Source organism: Podarcis filfolensis (assembly GCF_964270895.1).
Source record: "Podarcis filfolensis genome assembly, chromosome: 9".
NCBI classification, from domain to species: domain Eukaryota; kingdom Metazoa; phylum Chordata; class Lepidosauria; order Squamata; family Lacertidae; genus Podarcis; species Podarcis filfolensis.
Window position 1 is genome coordinate 72,506,195 of NC_139610.1, and position 22,648 is coordinate 72,528,842.

The 22,648-nt window shown below is 44.4% G+C and overlaps 1 protein-coding gene across 3 annotated transcripts in view; it reads right to left on the minus strand.

Annotated features, from left to right (window-relative positions):
* SLC4A11 (solute carrier family 4 member 11) overlaps nucleotides 1-22,648 on the minus strand; it is a 234,448-nt gene that overhangs the window by 203,027 nt on the left and 8,773 nt on the right. The window contains exon 1 of one of the 3 annotated variants that reach the window (XM_083571212.1): nucleotides 21,438-21,519. The exons of the other annotated variants lie outside the window; for them this stretch is intronic. The gene's annotated coding sequence lies outside the window, so the exon portion shown is untranslated. Of the gene's footprint in view, nucleotides 1-21,437; nucleotides 21,520-22,648 lie in introns of those variants that run through there. 3 annotated transcript variants of the gene reach the window in all.

The window sequence follows — 22,648 nt, forward strand, 5'->3', positions numbered from 1 at the left end:
ATGAATTTTCATGAGAGCTACATGTTTTCATTGCAAAGTGGTGAGGAAATGTGGAGAACTGAAATTAAGAAGAGAAAGGTGAGGAACTGAGACAAACCAGAACGGATGTATTATTTGCCCAACCCTGACTACAACTCCCATCAGCCAATCTGGCCAACGGTGAGGGATGATGGGTGTTGTGGTTCTGCAACATTTGGAGAGACACAGATTTCCTGCTCCTGCCATAGGCTAATTCAGTTTTAACTGTTTCCAAGTTGGAATTTTAGATTCGTGTAACCCACCCTGGGGCCTCCTGGTGAAGGGCTAGCAAATACCGTATGTTCTGGCATATAAGACGACTTTTGAACCCTGGAAAATCTTCTCCAAAGTCGGGGGTCATCTTATACGCCGAGTATGGATGTGGCAGGTGGTGGTTGCGGGCTCAAGAGAGGAGGCAGCTGGGGCGGAGCGCCCAAACTCGAAGGTATTTGCAAGCAGCAGTGGAGGAGAGGAACTGGCAGAGACTCTTCCCATCCACCCCGTTCCAAGCCCTTGCGCTCTCGCAAACTCGCCTGCCCTGCCACCATGGGGACCGCCGGATAGCAGGCAGCACAGGGCCAAGGGCCAAGAGGGGGGCATCGCCTCACGCCTGGTTTGGAACGGCAACGGACAGAAGGATGGTAAGAGCCGCCCCGCTGTGCGCTTGCCTTGCCCCAGGCTGCTGCTGCTGCTGCGACAGCAGAGCAGTGGAGGGGTGCACGCCCTGGTGGCGCTTGGTGGGCGGTGCTTGGTGGGCTTTAGGTTGGGGGGCTGCCTCTAGTTGTCTGCAGGCAGGGGTAGTCTTATACGGCGAGTATATCCCAAACTCTATATTTTAACAGGAAAAGTTGGGGGTTGCCTTATACGCCCAGTCCTCTAATACGCCGGAAAATACGGCACATTGGATCCAGCCTTCTTTAAGGGCCAGTTTCATTTTGAATGAATGAATAGATGTAAGTAATCAGGAAAAAGAAAAACGAGCTTTTCAGTTGACCCAGACACATTTCCACCAAACACGGCTAAGATTTCCTATAACAAAATACGTGTGAGCATTTGTCTCTCTTACAGTTCTCAAGAACTAGTATGGCTTGATCTCTTGGCTGCCGTGGGTAGTTTCAGGCGAGGAACATCCTGCATGCCAGTGAAAACTTACTTGGCAACACTAAAACAAAACAAAAGGTGAAGCAGCCAGAAAAAGGAATGCATTCCTTACCCAGATTAAAATTCCAAGTAATTTCTGGGTTTCCTGGTTGCATTGGGCAAGGTGTGCTTACAGCCTCCTCCAGGAAACCCCCAAAGCTCACAATGCTCTTTCCCAACAGAACTCTTCTTAGGAGGAAGAAAAAATATATTTATTGGAAGCAATCCAGCAAGTTTGAAAGTGGCTGCAGTTGTGGCATGTTGGGAGGCAGAGGACAGAAGTAAAGATTGCGTGGCATTATTATTTTGAGTTGAGGGAGAGGGCGCAGAGAATAGCTGTCAGATTTGTCCCATAGTTCTGGGAAGGTAATGAGAATTAATATGCATAAGAACATGAGAAAAGCCACTGGCCTGTGTAGTCCAATATCCTGTTGATTTCATATTTGCAAACTCCCATGAGCCATTTCTGCATGTAAGCAGTATATAACTTATATTATTAATTACAATAACGGAGAAGACCCAAACCCATAGACAAATAGTGAGTGGGACCATACCAAGGCTATGGGCACAGCGTCATTTGCAAAGTCAGACTGTGCATACGTAGCAGTGGAGAAATGACCGCTGGTATAAGACCCCTGGACAGTTAAGTGCAGTCAAAGGCGACTATAGGGTGCAGAGCTCATCTCGCTTTTCAGGCCCAGGGAGCCGGTGCTTGTCCGCAGACAGCTTTCCAGGTCATGTGGCCAGCATGACTAAACCACATCTGGTGCAACGGGACACTGTGACGGAAACCAGAGCGCACGGAAACACCATTTCCCTTCCTGCCGCAGCGGTACCTATTTATCTATTTGCACTGGTGTGCTTTCAAACTGCTAGGTTGGCAGGAGCTGGGACAGAGCAATGGGAGCTCACCTCGTTGTGGGGATTTGAACCACCGACCTTCCAGTCGGCAAGCCCAAGAGGCTCAGCTCCTCTGCTGGGAGGAGCACAGAGAGAAGAAACACTGTGATGCATCTGCAGGAGCACAACTGGACGCCTTTCTCTGCCCCAGCTGCAACAAAACACGTCTCTTCCACATCGGTCTCTGCAGCCACAGCAGGCGCTGCAAGTTCCAACAGTTTGACTTCCCCCTTAAAGGCGCACTCTTCGTTGTCTCCTGAGACAGACAGATGCCAACCAGAATGTCATCATCCCCTGTCACTGGGATAATGAAGCACTGCTATTTTAAGGGAATACGCCCCACATAGGAAAGTGAGGCCACTGGTCCATCTAACTCGCTAAATGGATTGGGAGCAGCTCTCCATTTCAAGTTTTGAACTCTCCCAGTCGTAACTGGAGATGCCAGGTTGGGATGGCTCGGTCAATAGAGCGCAAGACTCTTAATCTCAGGGTTGTGGGTTCCAGTCCCCACATTGGCCAAAAGATTCCTGCACTGCAGGGGGTTGGACTAGAGGACCCTCGTGGTCCCTTCCGACTTTACAATACTATGATTCTATACAATGGTACCTTGGTTGTCAAACGCCTTGGTACTCAGACAACTTGGAACCCAAGCACTGCAAACCCAGAAGTGTTCCAGTTTGTGAACTTTTTTCGGAAGCCGAACATGCTCCGTTTTGAGAGCCACACTTCCATTTTGAGTGTTACGCTGAGCTCTGTCTGTTTTTGCTATTTATTTTGCGTTTTTGTGGCTCTTTTTGTTTTGTTTTTGTGACTGTGTGGAAGAACCCAGTTCAGCTACTGATTGAGATTGTGTGACTGCAGTACATTGTTTATTGCTTTCATTTTATGGATCAGTGGTCTCGTTAGAGAGTAAAATTCATGTTCAATTGCTGTTTTAGGGGTTGTTTTTAGAAGTCTGGAACGGATTAATCCGTTTTGCATGACTTTCTATAGGAAAACGCACCTCGGTTTTAGAACGCTTTGGTTTTGGAACGGACTTCGGGTACGGATTAAGTTTGAGAACCAAGGTACCGCTGTAATTCCTTCTCTTCAAATAATAGCGTCGTGATATTTTTATGAAAAGGGCCATCACCGTTTTAAAAAGCAGGCCAATAATCCAGCAGCACTAGAGATTCTTTACGAGCTATGCAGCGCTGTTGTCATTTACATGCCAAAATCACTCCCACCCCCGAGACCGCTGTATATTAAAACACACCAATTGTGCCCACTGCGAAGGCATCTTCGGCTATCTTTAAAGGAGGAAGCTTCTCTGCAAGGCATTGCATTCTCATCAAAACAAGAAAGGGCACAAACTCGGCAGCATTCATTTCCTTTCTGTGGTCAGAAATTATTCCCCCGCTCCTGCAAGAACAATGGAAGTGCAAAGAGCCAGCTGAGATCCCCGTACAGGGTGTCCTTCCTTATGATCAACATTACGAAACCTCCTTTGACAAGATTTATGCGCTGTACATCTTGGATGGGTGCAATTTAAGCGAAAAAGCAATACAAAAGAACCCTCTCTTAAAAAAGAAAAACCAACCTCTTCCTCTATATAAGCAATTTTTTAAAAGCTGACATTTTGTGCACTATGCAGAATGAGCAAAGAAGGAACCATCAGTAGGGATGAATGGATCTGTCAGTCTCTGTTGCTGTTTTTCAGTTTAGTTCAGTTCTCTACATTTCTTCATCGGGTTTGCAACTTTCTCTTAACATCCTCATAAAAATTTGCCAGTATTTTGGTGCAAATTTCTCCTCATATTTTTATTTTGGTATGCAATTGTACCTGACATGCATGCATATACTTGAGCAATATCCCCCCAATATAATGCATTTTGCATGTTGGTTTCTACAGCATATACATTTAAAAGCACACTTCCCCGTAATATATACAGTATTTGCTTGAAGAACTGTGCCACAAAATTTGGGGGAGTGCAAATTTCAGAGGGTGGCTCACATATTGTTTTGGAAGACGAGAAATATGTAGGTTGACGTTAAAGGCCTAACCAAATTTATTTCCTGTCCTTAATCAGAAGGTCGGTGGTTCGAATCCCTGTGATGGGGTGAGCTCCCGTTGCTCGGTCCCTGCTCCTGCCCACCTAGCAGTTCAAAAGCACGTCAAAGTGCAAGTAGATAAATAGGTACCGCTCCGGCGGGAAGGGAAACGGCATTTCCGTGCGCTGCTCTGGTTCACCAGATGCGGCTTAGTCATGCTGGCCACATGACCTGGACGCTGTACGCTGGCTCCCTCGACCAATAAAGCGAGATGAGCGCCACAACCCCAGAGTCAGCCATGACTGGACCCTAATGGTCAGGGGTCCATTTACCTTTTTAATGATCAAGCAGTGGTTGGTGGGAGCCTGACGAATGAGGCTAAATTATTCAGGAGCAACAACTGGTAGGTCTCTTATGCCAGATTTTAGGAGCATGTATGCAGGGCCATCGCCCAAAGGCTTATGCTGAACAGTGTTAGAAACTCAGATATATAAGCTAGGTGCCAAATGGCTCCTTAAACCAAGCTTGCAGTTGCCCAAACGGAATGTCCGGTTGCCATTTTGGGGCAAGATGGCTCTAATGTCTTATTTTTCAAATGATGGGCTATGATTGCTTCTCAGTTAAACATCTGCCTAGTTCTGATGGCAACTTTGAGCCGGGTTAAGAGCTTTGAGAGCTTAATGAAAAGTCCCTTGATCCAGGGACAGTCTACATATATATTGTCCAATTCCGACCTCTTTTTCCTAACGGTGACATGGACCATTCATAACGTAAGGCTGTTCCTCACAACTGTGAGCAGGCCATGGGGGGCAATTGTCATAGGCGAGCTACAACAACTAACTATACCATTGTTCACTGCTCCTGCTCAGGCTGCACAGAAAAAGCAATTTGGTTCCTGAAATTCATTCCGATTGTGCAGATAAAATATAACAGATAGAATTCTACAGGATGTGGTATTAATGTGTGAAAACGCAGTCCCTATTTTCCAGGGACATTCCTGATTCATCCTGGTACCTCTGGATGCGAATGGCATCCGTTCCAGTGTTCCGTCCTGAAGCGAACGCAACCTGCGTCCACGCATCTGTGGTCACGATTTGTCGCTTCCGTGCATGCACGGGACATCATTTTGAGCATCTGCGCATGTGCAAGCAGCGAAACCCGGAAGTAACGTGCTCCATTACTTCTGGGTCGCCACAGAGCACAACCCGAAAATACTCATCCCAAAGCTACTTCAACCCGAGGTATAGTAGGCTGTCCCTGTTTTTGTTGGAGAAATGTTGGAAGGTATGGAGTTATCCAGCCCCCAAGCTGTCCGAAGACAATCCTGTTTAGCGAAGGTTTTTAAAAAAATGTTTAATGTTTTATTATGTTTTTCTATATGTTGGAAGCTGCCCAGAGTGGTTGGGGCAATCCAGCAAGATGGTAAGGGTATAAATAGTAAAATTAACATGATGGAATGGGGTGTCCGTATTTTCATCGGAGAAATGTTGGAGGCTATGAAAACAGTCCAGATCCAATGATCCCCAGATGATGGAGCCACCAGGAGCCATCCTGGCCCCCAAACATTTTTCCTTGGTCACAAGTGGGTGGTAAAGGTAAAGGTACCCCTGCCCGTACGGGCCAGTCGTGACCGACTCTGGGGTTGCGCGCCCATCTCGCTTAAGAGGCCGGCAGCCAGCGCTGTCCAAAGACACTTCCGGGTCACGTGGCCAGCGTGACGAAGCTGCTCTGGCGAGCCAGCACCAGCGCAGCACACGGAAACGCCGTTTACCTTCCCGCTATAAAGCGGTACCTATTTATCTACTTGCACTTAGGGGTGCTTTCGAACTGCTAGGTGGGCAGGAGCTGGGACCGAACGATGGGAGCTCACCCCGCCGCGGGGATTCGAACCACCGACCATACGATCGGCAAGTCCTAGGCGGTGAGGTTTTACCCACAGCGCCACCCGCGTCCCACAAGTGGGTGGTAGCCAGGTGCAAAATTCACCTGGTGGATTTTGAATACTAAACATGCCTTGGACCGATTAGTTGGTGGATAGGCTAAATCTGATACTGGGGTGGGGGTGGGGGTGGCAAGAAAGATGAAAACATTTGTCATGGACGGGGGAACTGTGGCCCTCCCAAAGGTGCTGGACTATCTGATCAATAAAATGAACAGGAACAAACTTCAGTTGCTTAAAAGGTGAAAACAAGGCAAACCTGAAAATATAGCCCCTTTGTTTGCTGGCAAATTAAGCAATGCTAATAGACGACACTATTGCTATTTAATGAGCATTCTTGCAGGTGACCGCAGTGCCTGGAGACAGGCAGCCAAGAGGTGTATCCACAACAACAACGACCAAAGGAGGAATGACTGCTGCGAGGAGCGCAGAGACAATAAACACCCTGGTGCATCTGCAACAGCACAACCGGACGCCTTTATCTATGGATAAGAGTGAGGTCAAGCTGTTGGACGATTGCAGAGCCTGCTGTGACCATAGAGACCGATACGGGAGAGACATGTTTTGTTGCAGCTGGGGCAGACGAAGGCGTCCAGTTGTGCTGCTGCGGCTGCACTAAGGTGTTTCTCAAATAGCAGTCAAAATAACACAGAAAAAAACCATATTATATTGAGGGAAACTGCTTGCAAAAGTGATTACATTTGGAGAAACGTACATTAACATGCACTAAAATGTCTGAATTTTTTAAAAAAATAATCACAAGTGGATGAGAAAATGTGGAGAACTGGAATTAAGATTGGAAAAACGAGTTACCCAAGCTGACAAATGCATCCATCCCTCTCTACGCCCCTTCCCACTTTTGGGGGGGGTTACAATCCCACCAGCACTGGCAAAACGTGCTTTTGCTACAGATAGCCCCCCGACTTTCTCCATTCAAACTGCAGCATAGCCCCAAAGTTGTCCCTTTGCCATGAGGGCTGATTCTAGCGAGTGGCTGTTGTTGTTGTTTAGTCGTTTTGGCGTATCCGGCTCTTCGTGACCCCCTGGACCAGAGCACGCCAGGCACTCCTGTCTTCCACTGCCTCCCACAGTTTGGTCAGACTCATGTTTGTAGCTTCAAGAACACTATCCAACCATCTCGTCCTCTGTCGTCCCCTTCTCCTTGTGCCCTCCATCTTTCCCAACATCAGGGTCTTTTCCAGGGAGTCTTCTCTTCTCATGAGGTGGCCAAAGGATTGGAGCCTCAGCTTCACGATCTGTCCTTCCAGTGAGCAGCGAGTGGCTGCATATTTCACATAAACATTGCTTCCTTACGAGAGAGAGAAGGCAAGAGCTGAATAGAGCCATTGTTCAGGCAGGTTCACAATGTAGGCTATTATTTAACTACTCCAATACAAAAGCAATTTAAAAGGAAAACAATGTTTTCAGTAGCACAGGCTCAGCGCTCTACCTGCCCACTCTGGATATGTGTTTGAACACAGCACAACCCTAAACAGCAATTGTTGTGGTCACTATTAATCCTGTCCAACCCCGACAGACACACCCGGATTCCTTTTCCTGGATCTTGGATTAGCTGGCTTTGGGCCCGGGCCCGGGTCCAAGAGTTTGCTTTCGACCTCGGTCAACAGTCCGCATCTGGTGAAATCAACTCCTGTCCACGGAAGACGATGCCATAATAAATTGCATCCAGTAAGTTGCATCCCATTTGGCATGGGTTCCACTCACAAAACAGGATTTCCCCAATTTCTCCCCGAAATCCTACACACGTGTGCCCCAAAGAACCTGCAGGTTTGATTTTTATTTTTTTCAATTTTTTAAATTAACTTTCCAAATTTATAACAGAAATTTATAACGCACAAAAGAAAACACATTACAATACTAAGGAGAAAAACAAAACAAAAAACAAATAAAAACACTTATTACTTCTAATATATTTTAACTTTCATTGTTAACTGACTTCCTCGAATCCCCCCTAACTGAATTTCATTTTATCACCTTGTAACAGTTCTCCAAAATCATATTTCCTATAAAATTAACTCCTTCAATTTACTATCCTCGTCTCTTTTATTAGTATTCTTATCCTTAATTCTTTACAATTCATTCTTAATCTAATCCTAAAGCTATTTGATACTTCCACGTAATTTCTAATTATCTTATGTTACAATATTTGGCTAAATATTCTTTGAATTTCTTCCAGTCTTCTTGATATTCCTCTTCTTTCTGGTCGCAGATTCTTCCAGTCAGGTCGGCCAGCCAGCTCCAAAAGGTCCAACATCTTCATCTGCCATTCTTCTATTGTTGGTATTTCTTGAGATTTCCAATTTTTTGCTAATAGCAGTCTTGCCGCTGTAGTGGCATACAAAAAAAACCCTAACATCTTTTTGGGGCGATTCCAATCCTATTATTCCAAGAGAACCTGCAGGTTTTAAGGGTGCGTAAGAGACTGAAGGGGGAAGAGGGAAAAGGCAAATCCCATTGCAAAAGTCTGTTCCTCTGGGGCCACAGCAACCCTGAGTCTTCAAAGCAGCAGCATGACACTTGGCTGTTTTCCTTTCTATCTAGATCAGGGCAGCACAAAGTCTTTGCAGCCTGAGGGCCACCTTGCAGGGACCGCACGCAAGTATTGGGTGAGCCCAGGGGCAAAAGCGGGCACAGCAATGAATCATAGATTCATGGAATCGTAGAATTGTAGAGTTCTGGGCACCACAATTGAAGAAGGGTGTTGACAAGCTGGAATGTGTGCAGAGGAGGGTGACTGAGATTTAAGTTACATTATAGTCCAAAAGCTATTCAGCAAGAAATAAGGATCTGTTTTAAGTTTTTCGTGTGTGCTAAAACTCAGTCTGTTTAAAAAAAAAACAAAAAATGTTTAACCACATCAGTTAACAAACATGGATACATATGCTATAATGTTATTATTTTAGTTAAATAAATTGTTATTAAGGAATTGATTATTTTTCTCCTTCCAATAAAGTACAGCAGAAAAGTTGTCCAAATATAAAGAGTTAACTTCTTAAACCTCACAATAATTTCATAATTATCTGTTTATGTATTTATAATAGTATAACCAAATCAGTAATTTTTGATATAAGTATAAAAACTACTCTGAAAATTTATTCTTCCAAAACCAAAAGCTTCATCTGTATTCATTTGAAAATATTAAGATTATACCAGCAAAAATGAGTCTTTCTGTAAAAAAAATGATGTAAATCAAGTCTCACTGATAAGTGATCATATCCACCCTGGTTGCAAAGTCTGTATTCCAACAAATGGAAATTCTTAAGCAACTTTAATATAATTGCTATGTGGTATTGGTATTAATTTTGCTCTAATCCCTTTTACATTTCTTAACAGAAAAATTACTGTTAGAGATTTTCTTTGAGGTTTTTTGGCTTTTCCTTCGCCTACTTCGTACGGAACCCAGGTATCTGTTGTTGGGACCCCAGGGGTCATCTAGTCCAACCCCCCCCAATGCAGGAATCTAAGCTACAGCATCCATGACTGATGGCCATCCAACCTCTGCTTAAAAACCTCCAAGGAAGGAAAGTCCACCACGTTTCATTTGAGACGGTTCCGCTGTCAAACGGCTCTTACTGTCATAAGTTTTTCCTGATGTTTAGTTGGAATCTCCTTTCTTGCAACATGAAGCCATTGGTTCGAGTCCTACCCTCCAGAGCAGGAGAAAACAAGCTTGTTCCCTCTTCCTCGTGACAGCCCTTGAGATACTAGATGATGGCTCACATATCTCCTCTCAGTCTCCATTTTTCCAGGCTAAACATACCCAGCACTTCAACTGTTCCTCATAAGGCTTAATTTCCAGACCCTTGATCATCTCAGTCACCCTCCTCTGCACACATTCCAGCGTGTCAACATCCTTCTTCAATTGTGGTGCCCAGAACTGGACATAGTATTCCAAGTGTGGTCTAACCAAAGCAGAATAGTGCAGTATTATGACTTCCCTTGATCTGGACACTAGACTTGTGTTGATGCAGCCTAGAATAGCATTTGCTTTTTTTGCTGCTGCATCACCCTGTTGACTCGTGTTCAGCTTGCGGTCCACCAAGACCCCTAGATCGCTTTCACACAAACTACTGACCTTTAAAGCCCTAAACGACCCCACCCATCTGGCTGAGTTTCCTCAGCCACTCTGGGCGGTTCCCAACAGAATATTAAAAACACAAGACAGCATTAAACATTAAAAACTTCCCTAAACAGGGCTGCCTGCCTTCAGGTGTCTTCTAAAATTCAGGTAGTTGTTTATTTCCTTGACATCTGATGGGAGGGTGTTCCACGGGGCAGGCGCCACTACCAAGAAGGCCCTCTGCCTGGTTCCCTGTAACCTCATTTCTCACAGAGAGGGAACCGCCAGAAGGCCCTCAGCCATAGCTGTCAAGGTTTCCCTTTTTTAAAGGGAAATTCCCTTATACCGAATAGGATTCCTCACAAGAAAAGGGAAAAGTTGACAGCTATGCCCTCAGCTCTGGACCTCAGTGTCTGGGCAGAACGATGGGGGTGGAGATGCTCCTTCAGGTATACTGGGCTGAGGCCGTTTTGGGCTTTCAAGGTCAGCACCAACACTTTGAATTGTGCTTGGAAACGTACTGAGAGCCGATTTAGGTCTTTCAAGACCGGTGTTATGTGGTCTCGGCGGCCGCTCCCAGTCACCAGTCTAGCTGCTGCATTCTGGATTAGTTGCAGTTTCCGGGTCACCTTCAAAGGTAGCCCCACATAGAGCACATTGCAGTAGTCCAAGCGGGAGATAACCAGAGCATGCACCACTCTGGCGAGGTAGTTTGCGGGCAGGGAGGGTCTCATCCTGCGTACCAGATGGAGCTGGGAGACAGCTGCCCTGGACACAGAATTAACCTGCACCTCAATGGACAGCTGTGAGTCCAGAATGACTCCCAGGTTGCGCACCTGTCCTTCAGGGACACAGTTGCCCCAATCAGGACCAGGGAGTCCTCCACACCCGCCCGCCTCCTGTCCCCCAAAAACAGTACCCTTTCCCCAAAACTGATTTGTAACCGTGCATGCCCAGGAAATATGGAAGGAGGTGGAATCAGCAAAAGAACATCACCACAAAATAATAAGAGTCATTTTAAACACACTGCGTGACATCGCGCGAGAGAGAGAGAGAGACTGGAAGATGTCTGAAGAGGCATTCTCAGTGACAGTTTCATTGGGTGAGTGAAGGGGACTCCGTACATTTGTGATTAATTTGTTAGAACGGTTAATGCATGTGCCAATTAATGCATCTTGCCAATTAATGGCTTTGGTCTTAATTGGTTCAGACACGAATTTAATATGTCCATTAAATTGGTCGGTCATTTAAAAAAAAAACCCTACTATGAGTTGGGCAAGCAGTTCTGCTTCCTTTAAAACTCTGCTTTGCGAGAGAGAAGCAAAATGACTTTTCTCAGATGGTGCCAGACATCTGCGGCGTTTCCAAGTACTGATATTAAAAATGTCTTTCGGTTTTTAAAACACACATGGCCCAATTAAATAGATACACCTTTTCAGTTTATTCGCAGGTTTCTGATCCAATAAATCCAGCTCGCTGACTAATCTAAGGGTCTAATTAAAACACCTCAAAAGATAACGCAAAGGCATACTGAAAGATTCCCAACTCTGTCTCTGTGTGTTCACTTCCTTTAATTTGGGAGTGTTTTCTTAAGGCACCAATAACAAAAAAAACAAACTCAGCTGGAAGTAGCAATCGGAGAACCGACCCCATAATCGTTTGCAGTTTCTTCACCAAACAGGTAGTCTGGAGAAGACCCCAGATTTATTTGTCCCTCAGGTGCACCCCTTAGACGTCGTGGTCATGGATAAAAATAAATAAATAGTTGCAAACAGGGTGGATAAAAATCTATGATATTTTTTAAACAAAAAATAAAAGAATCTGATTTTTTTTATTTAAATCAGTTTTTTTAATTTAAATTGGATTTTTAAAATAAAATGCCTTTGGAGGAAAAAATATTTCTAAAGATAGTTTTCTATTTAAGTTACATTATAGTCCAAAAGCTATTCAGCAAGAAATAAGGATCTGTTTTAAGTTTTTCGTGTGTGCTAAAACTCAGTCTGTTTAAAAAAAACAAAAAATGTTTAACCACATCAGTTAACAAACATGGATACATATGCTATAATGTTATTATTTTAGTTAAATAAATTGTTATTAAGGAATTGATTATTTTTCTCCTTCCAATAAAGTACAGCAGAAAAGTTGTCCAAATATAAAGAGTTAACTTCTTAAACCTCACAATAATTTCATAATTATGTTTATGTATTTATAATAGTATAACCAAATCAGTAATTTTTGATATAAGTATAAAAACTACTCTGAAAATTTATTCTTCCAAAACCAAAAGCTTCATCTGTATTCATTTGAAAATATTAAGATTATACCAGCAAAAATGAGTCTTTCTGTAAAAAAAATGATGTAAATCAAGTCTCACTGATTAGTGATCATATCCACCCTGGTTGCAAAGTCTGTATTCCAACAAATGGAAATTCTTAAGCAACTTTAATATAATTGCTATGTGGTATTGGTATTAATTTTGCTCTAATCCCTTTTACATTTCTTAACAGAAAAATTACTGTTAGAGATTTTCTTTGAGGTTTTTTAGCTTTTCCTTCCCCTACTTCGTACGGAACCCAGGTATCTGTTGTTGGAACCTAATGGACCATTGATGAACCTGGGCAAAAGCATCCTGCTTCCCAAGCGCCACTTTTGAAATTTATTTACACAGATAAGCGGGTGGCGCTGTGGGTTAAACCACAGAGCCTAGGACTTGTCGATCAGAAGGTTGGCGGTTCGAATCCCCGCGACGGGGTGAGCTCCCGTTGCTCGGTCCCTGCTCCTGCCAACCTAGCAGTTCGAAAGCACATCAAGTGCAAGTAGATAAAGAGGTACTGCTCCGGCGGGAAGGTAAATGGCGTTTCCGTGCGCTGCTCTGGTTCGCCAGAAGCAGCTTATTTATGCTGGCCACATGAGCTGTACGCCGGCTCCCTCGGGCAATAAAGCGAGATGAGCGCCGCAACCCCAGAGTCGGTCACGACTGGACCTAATGGTCAGGGGTCCCTTTACCTTTACCTTACCTATGTTATGTACTGAAGTTCTCACCCTGGGCCAGCAGGGGGATACTGTAGATAGTTATGCAAATGAAGGATCGAAAGTGACGTTTAGTGATTGGATAGTTTTAGAAAGTTGTTACAGTAACAAGGTACTGGAGCTCTATATAAGCAGGCTGACTGAGGCCTGCAGTTCAGTTCTGTTCTGGCCTCTGAATAAAGAAGAGCTGTTTGAAGAATCGCTGCGTCGTCTGATATGTTCACCCACAACTTAACAACTTATACTACACATTTATAAACCGCTTCGCAGCCTTGAAGTCCTCGAAGCTGTGTACAGCAATAAAAAATGAGATATTAAACTGCCTCCCCAAAAGTTCTAAAAATAAATAAAACCGTTCCTACAAAAGTGCAATTAATGTTACACCGAGGACGGGGACCTCACGGAAAGCCTTCTTAGACGAAAACAACTCCATTAGGCGCCAAAGCATTGCGACACAAGGCGCCTCATTCCCCAGGGGAAAGCTGAAAGAAAAAGCTCGTTCCTTTCCTGGTATTTAGGTTTTCCCACCAGCAAGGGGAGCTGGATGGTGGAAAGTTCGGATATCAGAGCTGAAGGAGGCTGCATTCATCTCCTGGCTGCTGTCGTGCCCAAGAGCTGCAGTTTAATTTCTTTGTTTTTCGATATAATTATTATTAAATTTTCTGTTTTACAGTTTAGAATACAGTGGCACCTTGGTTCTCAGACTTAATCCGTTCTGGAAGTCCGTTCCAAAACCAAAGCGTTCCAAAACCAAGGCCGCTTTCCCATAGAAAGTCATGCAAAACGGATTAATCAGTTCCAGACTTTTAAAAACAACCCCTAGAACAGCAGCTGAACATGAATTTTACTCTCTAACGAGACCATTGATCCATAAAGTGGAAGCAATAGACAATGTACTGCAGTTACACAATCAGAAACCGAACTGGGTTCTTCCACACAGTCACAAAAACAAAAGAGTTGCCCAAAACCCCCAATACAAAATAAACAGCAAAAACAGATCTCAGCGTAACACTCAAATCGGAAGCGTAACACTCAAAACAGAGCACATTCGGCCTCTGAAAAAAGTTTGCAAACCATAACACTTACTTGTGCGCAAGTTTTATCCTTCTCTTCCAACGATTTGCACATGATGCACTGTTGCATGTGCTGAAATTAAACTGGAGCTCGTTTAAAAGTACTTCCCCACCCCCAAGTGTTATTTTTGTTGGGGATAATTCAGATGGAAATTCCCATGTGTCAAAAAAGGTTATTTATGTATGCCACTACTGCGGCCTGTGTTTTGCTAGCCCCAAAATGGAAAACAAGCGAGGTCCCAACTAAAGAAGAATGGCAACTTAAACTGATGGAATATGCACAGCTTGCAGACTTAACACACAGAATAACAATAACAGAATAAGGTACAGAATAACAAGAAGAACACACAGTGCTACCTCGGGTTAAGAACTTAATTCGTTCTGGAGGTCCATTCTTAACCTGAAACTGTTCTTAACCTGAGGTACCACTTTAGCTAATGGGGCCTCCCGCTGCCACTGCGTCGCAATCGCACAATTTCTGTTCTCATCCTGAAGCAAAGTTCTTAACCCGAGGTACTATTTCTAGGTTAACGGAGTCTGTAACCTGAAGCGTATGTAACCCGAGGTGCCACTGTACGTTTAAAGAAGATTGGAAAATGTTTATTGACTATACGGGGGATAATGGTGTACACTTGAAAACTTGGGCAGCCTTAAGATAAAATCAACAGTGTAAATAAGTGTTGATGGATGCAATCATGGAATACGGAATGGCTTAGTTTATATAAAATATGCAGGGATTTATGCTGTGCAAAATGAACCATGGAAAGAGAAGAAGGGAAGTCATTGATATTTTAAGGTTGTTTAAATGAATAAAGTGGTACCTTTGTTCTCAAACAACTTGGAACCCAAACACTGCAAACCCGGAAAGGCTAAAAGGCTGGCTCCAGGAGCAGAAATATTAGCGAGAAAATTAATAACAAGGAGATTATGGAGGATGGACTCGGAAGTTGAAATTACTCATGAACAACGAAACGTTCTATGGGGGGAAAGGACCTTTAATATTGGTGCTGGCTAAAATGATGGAAAACTCGTTAAACTTCTTCATGGATGCCTTTAAGATTGTCGCATAATAATGTAGATCTCAACTGCTGGAGGGTATGTGTAGATCAAACGTCTCATTTTCATATGCGATCGAGTTGTAGTCAAATTTCAACTATGGTTTTCAGAGAAATAAGCCTCGTTTTCAGGACAAATGTTATTGTGCCGGCATTGCTCGGGTTACGGGAAGAAAAACCTCCAAGATGGATTACACATAAAGACCTATTAAGGTTTTCATTTGTAGCTGCTGGGATGGAAATTGCTCAGTCCTGGCAGGGGGACAAGCGTCTTACTTCGGACGCATGAGACATAAGAGTTTGGATAATAATAATAATTTATACCCCGCCCATCTGGCTGGGTTTCCCCAGCCACTCTGGGCGGCTTCCAACAAAATATTAAAAATACATTAAAACTGCCTTAGCAGAAAAATTAACTAATCAGATTAGAGCTGCTCAAGGGAAGTCAAATCACTTTTCCTTTCACAACAGTTGCCAACCATTTCTAGACCACGTAAAAAACAGAAGACAATGTAAGATCACCTCTGCAGTCTCTATTGTGCTTGTGGAATGATCTACTGAACTGTGTCAATACTGTTAAAGTTTCATTCTTGCAGGAGCTTGTGACGACCAATATGTGGTGATGTTCTTTTGTTAGTTGCGTAGTTATGTGGACGCAAAAAAGGAATTAAAAAATGTCTTTCTTTCTTTCTTTCTTTCTTTCTTTCTTTCTTTCTTTCTTTCTTTCTTTCTTTCTTTCTAAACTGCCTTGGGCCTGCTCTGGTAGCAGGCAATATCAGGGTGAAAGAAATGACCCTGTCATATTTTGTGCCAATGAAACAACGTCGCGCATAAATTCCCTTGAGTCGTCTGGGTATATAGTCTAGCCTCCAGCCACTGATTAAAGGCAGAGGGATTTTTGTTTTATTGGGGTGGGGAGAAAGAGATGGAGAATGATTCAAAATAGGAGCTTTTCGCCTGAAGGAATAACTGGAGCCAATTTGGGAGGAATGCACCTGTAGGAATTCTGAAGGAAGCCAACAGGTTTCGCAAAAGAGGCATTGAAAGAAGAGAAATCCGATTGCCTGCCTGTCTGCTGTTCGCAAATTCTCACCGACAAACCTCTTCCAGCTTTGCAGGGCTAGGCAAATGTGTCCTGGTTGGGTTTTAAACAATGACAGGAGCCAAAAAAAGAAAATAATGACACCAAGGGTTGGCAGAAGAAAACTCTGACCCTAAACTTCTGCTGCCTTGTGGGATAGCTTTGGGAGAAGAAAGGGCCAAGGAGGAAACCGTACACAAATCTGGAGTGGAGGCCGTAAGATGATTGGGTCGCACCTTGTATGCCTCCTTCCCGCAACTCCTGCAGCCAAGCTGGTGCCAAAAATATTGCTCTGCTTCCCTTTGGACCACATCAGCAAGGCAGAGAGGGGGGTCTTGCTGTCTGGACAGACCAGGACCCCCCAGGTACACTGTCTAGGCTTGCACGCCGGGGAGGTCACTTCAGTGCTAAGACAGCTGTTTGACTTCACCCCTGGAGGAAAACTCCATTGACGCTCGAGACAGACGGATGCCAGCAGAATAATAATAATAATAATAATAATAATAATAATAATAATAATAATATAATAATAATAATATAGTGTGTGTGTGTATATATATATACATACTATTTTATATATATATATATATATATTATACCCTGCCCATCTGGCTGGGCTTCCCCAGCCACTCTGGGCAGCTTCCAACAAAATATTAAAATACCGTAAAGCATCAAACATTAAAAGCTTCCCTAAAGAGGGCTGCCTTCAGATGTCTTCTAAAAGTCTGGTAGTTGTTGTTCTCTTTGACATCTGCTGGGAGGGCGTTCCACAGGGCGGGTGCCACCACCAAGAAGGCCCTCTGCCTGGTTCCCTGTAATTTGGCTTCTCGCAGCGAGGGAACCGCCAGACGGCCCCCAGCACTGGACCTCAGTGTCCAGGCACAAGGATGGGGGTGGAGACGCTCCTTCAGATATACTGGACCGAGGCCATTTAGGGCTTTAAAGGTCAGCACCAACACTTTGAATTGTGCTTGGAAACGTACTGGGAGCCAATGTAGGTCTTTCAAAACCGGTGTTATGTGGTCTCGGCAACCGCTCCCAGACACCAGTCTAGCTGCCGCATTCTGGATTAGTTGTAGTTTCCGGGTCACCTTCAAAGGTAGCCCCACGTAGAGCGCATTCCAGTAGTCCAAGCGGGAGATAACCAGAGCATGCACCACTCTGGCGAGAGTACTTTCTTTTGCCTGTTTTTCGTTTTCCGACATCCAGCTCGGCTGGGTCTCCCTGAGCTCTACTATTATTCATATCCACTTTTCCCACGCCATGAATAATTTTGTACTCCTCTGTCGCATTCTGCCCTGGCGCACCTTTCCCCCTAAACAGAACCAAAACAAAAAGCCCTGAATGCTGCTTACGGTAGTTTTTACGCAGCACTTGCAATTAGGATGCTCAGGCGCATCTTTTATTGCGACGAGTGTTAGGATGGCGACACGCTTCATAAATGCCGGCAAATGAAAAACACCAGAACGAGAACAGCGACCAAATGGAGAAGAGAAAGTGCTTTTCATTCTCCCTCACCCACTGAGGCAGCAGATGCTATCGGTTTACATAGCAATTGCCCAGGGAATATTCCTTACAACGAAGACTAACAAGCTAGTTATGAAACTGGCCGCAGGGACGAAGACAGTCCAGATTTAGGGCAGTGTGAGCGGTTCGCCCCCGCACAAGGCACCAAATCGAGGGGGCACAAAACAACAACCACCTATATTTATACAACAATAGGAATAACCTATATTTATACAAGTAACTACTGAAAAGATCCATAAAAAGCAACTGTACCAAAATAAATAATTGTGAAAATTATAAGAAATATCTGGGGAGGGGAAAGTTTTGTCCTTGCTCAGGGCACCATTTTAACAAAGTCCTCCCCTGACTCCAGCTGAGTCAGCTCTGCTTTGAACTATCTCCTTGCTGCTTGAATCCACACAATGTGCTAGACCTTAACTACTGATTTTCCCATTATAAAAATAATAAGAATTTATTATTTATACCCCACCCATCTGGCTGAGTTTCCCCAGCCACTCTGGGTGGCTCCCAATTGAGTGTTAAAAACAATACAGCATTAAATATTAAAAACTTCCCTAAGCAGGGCTGCCTTCAGGTGTCTTTTAAAAATAGTATAGCTGCTTATTTCCTTGACATCTGATGGGAGGGCGTTCCACAGGGCGGGTGCCACCACTGAGAAGGCCCTCCACCTGGTTCCCTGTAACTTGGCTTCTCACAATGAGGGAATCGCCAGAAGGCCCTCGGCGCTGGACCTCAGTGTCCAGGCTAAACGATGGTGGTGGAGACGCTCCTTCAGGTATACAGGACCTTCGGCCATTTAGGGCTTTAAAGGTCAGCACCAACACTTTGAATTGTGCTCGGAAACATACTGGGAGCCAATGCAGGACTTTCAGGACCGGTGTTAAATGGTCCCGGTGGCCACTCCCAGTCACCAGTCTAGCTGCTGCATTTTGGATTAGTTGTAGTTTCCGGGTCACCTTCAAAGGTAGCCCCACATAGAGCGCATTGCAGTAGTTCAAGTGGGAGATAACCAGAGCATGCACCACTCTGGTCAGACAGTCTGCAGGCAGGGAGGGTCTCAGCCTGCGTACCAGATGGAGCTGGGAGACATCTGCCCTGGACACAGAATTAACCACTGTAGAATTGTAGAGTTGGAAGGTACCCCGGGATTCATCTAGTCCAGGCATGGCCAAACCTGGCCCTCCAGCTATTTTGGGACTACAACTCCCATCATCCCTAGCTAACAGGACCAGTGGTCAGGGATGATGGGAACTGTAGTCCCAAAACAGCTGGAGGGCCGTTTGGCCATGCCTGATCCAACCCGCTGCAATGCAGGAATCTCAGCTAAAGCATCCAGGACAGGGGGCCCTCCAACCTCTGCTTAAAAGCCCCCCATGAAGGACAGTCCACCACCTCCAGAGGGAGTCCGTTCCACTGACAAACAGCTCTTCCTGTCAGGAAGTTCTTCCTGATCTTTAGTTGGAATCTCCTTCCTCGTAACTTGAAGCCATGGGTTCGAATCCTAGCCTCCAGAGCAGGAGAAAACAAGCTTGCTCCATCTTCCCTGTGACAGCACTTTAGATATTAGAAGATGGCTCTCATATCTCCTCTCAGGGTCCTCTTTTTCAGACTAAACATACCCAGCTCCTTCAACCATTCCTCTTAAGGCCTGGTTTCTAGACCTTTGATCATCTTAGTCACCCTCCTCTGCACACCTTCCAGCTTGTCAACATCCCTCTTAAATTGTGGTGCCCAGAACTGGACACAGTATTCCAGGTGTGGTCTGGCCAAGGCTGAATAGAGTGGTACTATTACTTCCCTTATGGTGACAGCAGTCACAAAATTAAAAGACGCCTGCTTCTTGGGAGAAAAGCAATGACAAACCTAGACAGCATCTTAAAAAGTAGAGACATCACCTTGCCAACAAAGCTATGGTTTTCCCAGTAGTGATGTATGGAAGTGAGAGCTAGACCATAAAGAAGGCTGATTGCCGAAGAATTGATGCTTTTGAATTATGGTGCTGGAGGAGCCTCTTGAGAGCCCCATGGACTGCAAGAAGATCAAACCTATCCATTCTGAAGGAAATCAGCCCTGAGTTCTTACTGGAAGGACAGATCCTGAAGCTGAGGCTCCAAGACTTTGGCCACCTCATGAGAAGAGAAGACTCCCTGGAAAAGACCCTGATATTGGGAAAGATTGAGGGCACAATGAGAAGGGGACGACAGAGGACGAGATGGTTGGACCAGCATGAGTTTGACCAAACTGCGGGAGGCAGTGGAAGACAGAAGTGCCTCGCGTGCTCTGGTCCATGGGGTCACGAAGAGTCGGACACGACTAACGACTAAACAACAACAACATTACTTCCCTTGATCTGGACACTAGAATTCTGTTGATGCTGTCTAGAATACCATTAGCTTTTTTGCTGCTGCATCACACAGTTTAAAAGCATTATATAGTAGCATGCATTTTGGGGGGGGGGTGTTTATAATGTCTGTAGTTGTTTCAGCTCAGAACTGCTTCCCCCTCTGCACACATAATGAATTCTTAAGATCCCCGACATAATAGTGAGAGCTTGAGATCTCATCTCACCCACGACAGTGCTTACTCATAAGTGCTTTTCATTAGGCGGCAAAAGCATGTATTGAAAGAGAAATGTTTATGGAGCGGGTAATTTTCACCTCATAAAACTAACGCATGATCAAAAGTGGCATTTAAAAAGGGGGGGGGAGAGAAACACCTTAACAGGAAATGTGAACAACCTGCAAAGGAGAGGTGCTAATTTAAAGCATCTGCTAAAGGACTGTTAGCACCCAATTATTTTAGGCTGTTATTTCTGATAAGCGACAAAACCATCTTAGCCCTTAACACCACCATTAACAGTAATCGTGATACAGTACAGACATCTTGTTAACGGTACAAGCCATGCTATAAAGGAGAATGAACAAGGGTCTGTGGCTTTTTAAAAAAAATACAGAGCAATGACGTCACCTGCAAGAGCGCCAAAGTAACTGAGGAACCCTCCTTGCTCTGGACAGTGAATGGAGTGATAACGAGGCTTTCAAGTTCTATATAAAGTTGGTGGCAAACTAGCACAAATACCAAATTAGCTAGATGCCTCTTCTGTTTGTTAGGATTCCTGTTCCATGCCAGCTGTTTAAATGGAAGGGCTCTACTGCAACAACCTCACTCCTCTCTCCCCTCCAACACTGGAATCTTTGTACAAAGCAAAGTCACAGGGAAATGTACTGGAAAGTGTGGGGCAACGTTTGCTTGGTGCAATGTCATGAACAAATCAGAGTGAATGCTTAATAAAACAGATCATTTGGAAGTGGTCTTATAATAACTAAAGACTAAAAGATGAAGCTTTCTCAAGTGCAAGTGACTGACTGATGGTTTCCAATTCATTGGGGAAAGTAATTTGTCAAGACTCCAACTTTAATCAATAATAAGCACCACTCCTCCCAAGATGGTTATAGGATAGGTGCAAATACCAACTGTGCTTCTATATAAAACACCTGGAGTTAGCACATTGGTGTTAGCAGAACTTGCTGTTTAGGTGAATTAGATTGGAATAGTGACTTACAGTTTCTGGAGTTTAAAGGCTTTATTTATGCAGGAACTGTTTGCAGGATGAGTGGAGATGAAAGAAATAGCAGATATATTGTCTGAAGAGAACGGCAAACAAAATGGCTAGAATGTATGCAAATACAATAATCCGCAAGTTGAACGAGCAAAATTTTCAACTGTGGAAGTTCAAAATATAGAATCTCCTTGGTAAGGAAGATTTGTGGCAGAGCTATTGCTGACCCATGCCCAGCTGCTAATTGTGAACAATGGGATAACCAAGATAAGCAAGCAAAGGCCATTATCTGTCCTTCAGTGGAAGACTCACAGATCATACACATCAGAGAATTGCAACATGCCAAAGAAGTTTGGGAAGCACTGTGTAATTTGCAGAGTAATTATCTGAAGGAGACTGTATTCAATTAGGCTGAAACAGGATGCAGATATGCAAACTCACCAAATGCCATTTTGTTTGTTATTCTCTCCGGACAATGTATGTGCTATTTTCTCTCTCTCATCTCAACTCATACCGTAAATGGTTCCTGCATGAATAAAGCCTTTGAACTTCAGAAACTATGAGTGATTATTCCAAACTAATTCACCCAAGCTGCAAGGTCTGCTTACAAATACATGCGCACTCCATCAGCATATGGATTTCTGCTTATGGAACATAGCTGTTTTCCCCCTCTCCTCCCCCCGTGCGCCTCCTCCCTAAATCTGTTCTGAGGCTCCCCCAATCCTCCATAGCAGATTTGGGGCACAGGGCACATGGGGGTGGGAGGAGAGGGGGCAAACATTCCATTGCTCAAGCAGAAATCCTTGCTCTAACAGAACAAGGGCATGCTGTCTGAAAATCAGCCTTCACTCCAAAAAAGGAACACTCCTCTCTTCCTGACACTCTGGGGAGCTGCTGCCAGTCAGAGCAGATACTGCTGGCCAAGGTGGACCAATGGCCTGACTCAGAGCAGGGCAGATTGTGCAGTTTCCAGAATGTACATTTTGCCATTCCTATGAACTATGCTTGATCCATGCACATATTCTCACAGGGACCCATATTCTCCCAGAAGGCTGCAAATCTAGTCACCTGCATTTAGATTGCCCCATTCCTATCCAGGAAAAGGAAACTGGCATTCTCCCCAAATTAGCACGAGGATGTGGCAAATGGCGCACCCTTCTGCAAATTTCCCAGCTCCAACTTGCGCATTTATCAGCCAAATATTCATTCCTCAC